The sequence below is a fragment of the Engraulis encrasicolus genome, chromosome 8, assembly GCF_034702125.1.
Source record: "Engraulis encrasicolus isolate BLACKSEA-1 chromosome 8, IST_EnEncr_1.0, whole genome shotgun sequence".
Lineage (NCBI taxonomy): Eukaryota > Metazoa > Chordata > Actinopteri > Clupeiformes > Engraulidae > Engraulis > Engraulis encrasicolus.
Genome location: NC_085864.1, coordinates 15,032,512 through 15,037,511, shown reverse-complemented (window position 1 = coordinate 15,037,511; position 5,000 = coordinate 15,032,512). Strand labels below are relative to the sequence as shown.

At 46.0% G+C, this 5,000-nt stretch overlaps 1 protein-coding gene across 1 annotated transcript in view; it reads right to left on the bottom strand.

Annotated features, from left to right (window-relative positions):
- Positions 1–5,000, bottom strand: part of mettl16 (methyltransferase 16, N6-methyladenosine) — a 61,950-nt gene that overhangs the window by 22,737 nt on the left and 34,213 nt on the right. The gene's annotated exons all lie outside the window — the stretch shown is intronic.

The window sequence follows — 5,000 nt, the reverse complement described above, 5'->3', positions numbered from 1 at the left end:
AAATAAAAATCTTTGGTGATTTTTTTTTCTTCCTGGCCAAAAACCCACAAGAAGGAAGGAGGAAGAGAGAGGGAGAATAAGAGAGCAAGAGGGAAAAAAGGTAGAGGGGGAATAGAAAAAGAGAGAGAGAGAGAGAGAGAGAGAGAGAGAGAGAGAGAGAGAGAGAGAGAGAGAGTGAGATAGAGAGAGAGAGAGAGAGAGAGAAAGATTGTGTAAAATAGAGAGATCCAGAGATATGATGAAAATGATGGAAAGATTCCACCGTATGACTTTATCCATAGCCATTTATCTGGGCAAACACACAACATGGGCGCACCAGCTAACACACACAAACAGCTACAGCCAAACTAATACATGCTCTTAACAGCAAATGGACACACACATACACACAAAAGCACACATACATGCCCACACACACACACACACATTCACACAGACGCAAACACTACAATACACCTCTTTTACTTTATGGCCTTTTTTTACAACAAGGCATTAACAAGAGCACATTTACTCCATTTACTCTGTGTGTTCAACACACAATGACACACACAGATATGGCGCACACACACCCTAGATGTGTGTTGTGCACACACAGATACACACATACACAGAGTAAATGTACACGCACACACGCACGCATGCACGCACACACGCACCCTCTGTGTCCTATGGGGTGCCCAGGTGTGGCATCTCTAATCAGTCCTAATGGAGGTTCTCCACCCTACACGCCTCCACCCCCCCCCCTCTCTTCATCCCTCCCTCTCCCTCTCTCCCTTTCTCTCCATCCTCCGTTACCCCTCATCTCTCCATCCAACTAAACTCTCCAGCCTACAAGCCTCCCTCTCTACCTCTCTCTCTCTCCTCCCTCGCTCGCTCATCTCCCTCTCTCTCTCTACCTCCCTCTCTCCCTCCCTCCACACTCCACTGACTCTCTCCATCCAACTCCCCGTCTCTCCACCCTTAGAAGCGTCCTCTCACATCTCTCCACTACACCTCCTCCCTCCATCTCTCTACTCTTCAACCCCTCATCCCTCTCTCCCTCCCTCCATCCATCCATCTCTCCCTCCTCCATCAGCCCTCATCTCTGTCTCACCTTGCTGCTCTACTGACAGCTTTCACATGGGGGGTAGTTACCTACGAATACCACCCCTTTACCTCCACACGCACGCACACACACAGGCACCAACCGGCAACCACACTGTCCCCACTTTCACATTGAGCTTTGTAAACTGTCTCAATTACACACATGTACAAAAAACTAAATAAACACATTTGGAAAAACAAATACACACACCCACACAGACAAAGACCAACCAACTCATCTCTTCAACACACTGAGACGTGCATTCAGAAACCCCCTGATGTGCGTTGTGAGCACAATCACAAACCTTCGGTCCCTCAACTCAGAGAACAAAAAAAAATGAATCTGAAAAACATGAATATGCGCGTGCGCGAAAACATGAATATGCGCGCGCGCGCACACACACACACAGTCTCATCAGGGTGCTCTACTACTGCGGTCGTGGGGAGCAGTTTACTTTGCGTGCCAGTTAATTAAACTGAATCGGGGTGACACCTCCATAAGCAGCATCCATCTGCCCCTGCTCCTCACACACACCCCTATAATTAAGCCTGCAGAGGGTCAACACACACACACACACACACACACACACACACACACACACACACACACACACACACACACACACACACACACACACACACACACACACACACACACACACACACACACACACACACACACACACACACACACACACACACGGACACACTGACACACACGCACACACGGACACACACACACACACACACACGTGCGCGCACGCACGCATGCACGCACACACGGACACGCCGCACAAACACACACGCACACAAACAGCAGGCAAAGTGAAAATACCAAAACCCCTCACTGCGTCAGGATTTCATTAAAAAAAACAGAGCTTAAATTTAGAAGAGACTAGTTTGAAAAAAAGCACCAACACCTTTGTAAGATTTTTTTTCCCCCTTTCATTCATACAGTACCAGGCCAACTGGCTGACTGACAAAACTGAACAAAAGGAGAATATTCTAGAATAAATAGTCATCTGCTCAGTCGGCCATGACTTTCCCTGACCTTAATTTCTCCCACTCACAAACCGACGTCAACGGGCACGTGGGGGTGTGAGTAAATCACGCCGGTCGTGACTTCCAACGAGTCGCATGATCCACGAGGTGTACTGCAATGGAGGGGGAAGAGCCGAGAAGAGTGTGATGATGGTGATGGTGGTGGAAATATGGCCACAGCTGCTAATGAGTGTTAGAAATGGGACAGGCTTGCTAGTACATGTATGTTGGGTGGAGTGGCTGAGCAGGGGGCTACACAAAGAGGAATACCACTTCAGTGGTCATACTATTGACTTACAGACACAATAGCTCTTTCAGCTCAGCCTCATTTGGTCAACTATGAGTTCAACTTCAGTTCTAAAAAAAACCCAATAATGTTGCTCTTTGGTTTTCAAAGATATTGATATTGACAGCGCATTCATTTCTGGAACAGGGCAAAATGTTGGGAGGACAAAGGATATCAAATGGATATCAAAGGATATCAAATGGATTTTAAAGGATAGTTCCGGCGTAAAATGAAAGTTTCACCATCGCTTTCTCATGCCACATAATGTATCTAATGATGAGCCATTCTGGGCAATGCCGCGCCGTTATGGAGTTAGCTAATTTTAAGCTTTTTGGCGAAAAACGCAGCCAATGCATCACGGCGGGGCCAATTATAGGCCTATTATTTTCTGATGTTTCCCCGCTATAAACAACTTCAAAAACGCTACACACTTCATCACAAAGGTCTCGTCAATCAAACCGAGGCACAGAGACGATCATCGGACCACACAGTCTTTCACTGGCCAGTGTTTTCAGAGGTGTCTCACTGTTGCAACTCTCTGACCCGGATGCAGGCTACTCAATGAGGTGGCTAGGTAGGCTAAACATGGTCCGCGGTTCTTACACCGGCTGCGACCGTAAAATGAAAAGCTGGAACCCCGCCCGTTTTCACCGACTGCCACTGTCTAAACCAGCCATATTACGGGAATGGCTAATAGCATTAGAAGTGGACGAAACTGACATAAAAACCCTGAGGGATCGCTACTACCGTGTATGGAGGGAGCATTTCGAGGATGATGACTACAAGAGGAGTAAGGGAGATGGAACACCTAAACGAAACCGTCTAAAGATATGCTGTACCAAAAAGGCGCATGGCTATGGAGGCATGTTTGAAGAGAGAGAAACATGTGTAAATGTGTCTGGCTAATGAATCTTGAGTGTCTGTGAATCTGTGAAACTGGTTGCAACACTGCGAGTCTTTGCCAGCAAGCACTCTGTTTTGGGAAGGCATACAGGTGCAGTAAATGCCCACTATAGGAGATAAATAAACTGTCAAAACAAACTAGCGCGGGATGGCAAGTGAAATTGTGAAATTGTGCGACCTGAGGCATTCGATGTGGTTGATGTCAAGCATGCTAGAGTAGTTTCAGTGAAGTAATTGACCAGGGCGCGCGAGGTCAGATGGACCATTACGCAACGGAGGAGGGCTGGAGGAATTTTATAAAGTCGTACTAAAAGTGCTCTTACAGATGTAAGTACACCACCAGTGGTGTGTTATTACAAAGTTGAATCCATGTTATATTATACCGTGTTGCAATTACTTTGTAAGAGTAGTCTGCCTACCTGATCGAACGTCGAACGAGTGATAAAACCACCTGGGGCTACACGTCTGGGAGTGATCTCAGTTGGGAGTGTCCATCTGCCACCGGCACTCTCCATACAACTCTTCAAATCTGCTGCCTGCACACACGGTAGTCGCGATCCCTCCGGGTTTTTATGTCAGTTTTGTCCACTTCTGATGCTATTAGCCATTCCCGTAATATGGCTGGTTTAGACAGTGGCAGTCGGTGAAAACGGTCGGGGTTCCAGCTTTTCATTTTACGGTCGCAGCCGGTGTAAGAACCGCGGACCATGTTTAGCCTACCTAGCCACCTGATTGAGTAGCCTGCATCCGGGTCAGAGAGTTGCAACAGTGAGACACCTCTGAAAACACTGGCCAGTGAAAGACTATGTGGTCCGATGATCGTCTCTGTGCCTCGGTTTGATTGACGAGACCTTTGTGATGAAGTGTGTATCGTTTCTGAAGTTGTTTATAGCGGGGAAACATTAGAAAATAATAGGCCTATAATTGGCCCCGCCGTGATGCATTGGCTGCGTTTTTCGCCAAAAAGCTTAAAATTAGCTAACTACATAACAGCGCGGCATTGCCCAGAATGGCTCATCATTAGATACATTATGTGGCATGAGAAAGCGATGGTGAAACTTTCATTTTACGCCGGAACTATCCTTTAAATACCATAATTATTTATTTTGTTTCTTTTTATTTTACATTTTTAGGAAAATAAAGTCTGTCTAACTAATTTGTCTCTACAGTTTATGATCCTGGGTGTTTTCCCCCTCAAATGAGAACAGAGCGCAATAATGTGCCATATATATATTTTTTTAATAATGTGTGGACAGGTGGGATAGTCAGGAGGCTATGTACACTACTGTATCTCAGTATGCAGAGTACAGTACTGTATCAATAGGCCCGTTTCCACCAAGCAGTACAGTACGGTACGTTCCAGTTCGGTTCGCTATTGTGTGCGTTTCCATGACTAAACTTATCGAACCGTACCCAATAAAGCGTACCAAACCGTACTGGAAAATGGTACCCTTCAGGAGGGGTACCAGTTTATGGTACGGTTCATAGATTGTATGCGCGTGTCCCTAAAATGTATGCAGAGTACAGTACTGTACCTCAGTATGTATACAGAGTACAGTACTGTATCAATATGTATGCAGAGTACAGTACTATATCACAGTATGTATGTACAGTACAGTACAGTATCTTATAGGGGTGTAAATCACAGCCTCCATGACGATACAATACGGTATCGATTTTGCAAGCA